Raw genomic sequence first — 226 nt, 5'->3', positions numbered from 1 at the left:
CCACTAACGTTGGCTTCTCTTCCCCCCTTAACGTTAGAGGCCACGTTAACTAGGTTAACGTGGCTCCTAACGTGGCCACTTATGAGTAATTGCCAACGTTAGTGACAATGTTAAGTGGCACTAACGTTGGCTCAACTTCTCTTCTCCACGTTAGAGTTCACGTTAACTTAGTTAACGTGACTCTCTAACGTGGGCATTGATGGCTTTTTGAGAATGTTATTGGCAA

Source organism: Arachis ipaensis, chromosome B08 (assembly GCF_000816755.2).
Source record: "Arachis ipaensis cultivar K30076 chromosome B08, Araip1.1, whole genome shotgun sequence".
NCBI classification, from domain to species: domain Eukaryota; kingdom Viridiplantae; phylum Streptophyta; class Magnoliopsida; order Fabales; family Fabaceae; genus Arachis; species Arachis ipaensis.
Note: the sequence above shows the minus strand (reverse complement) of the source record.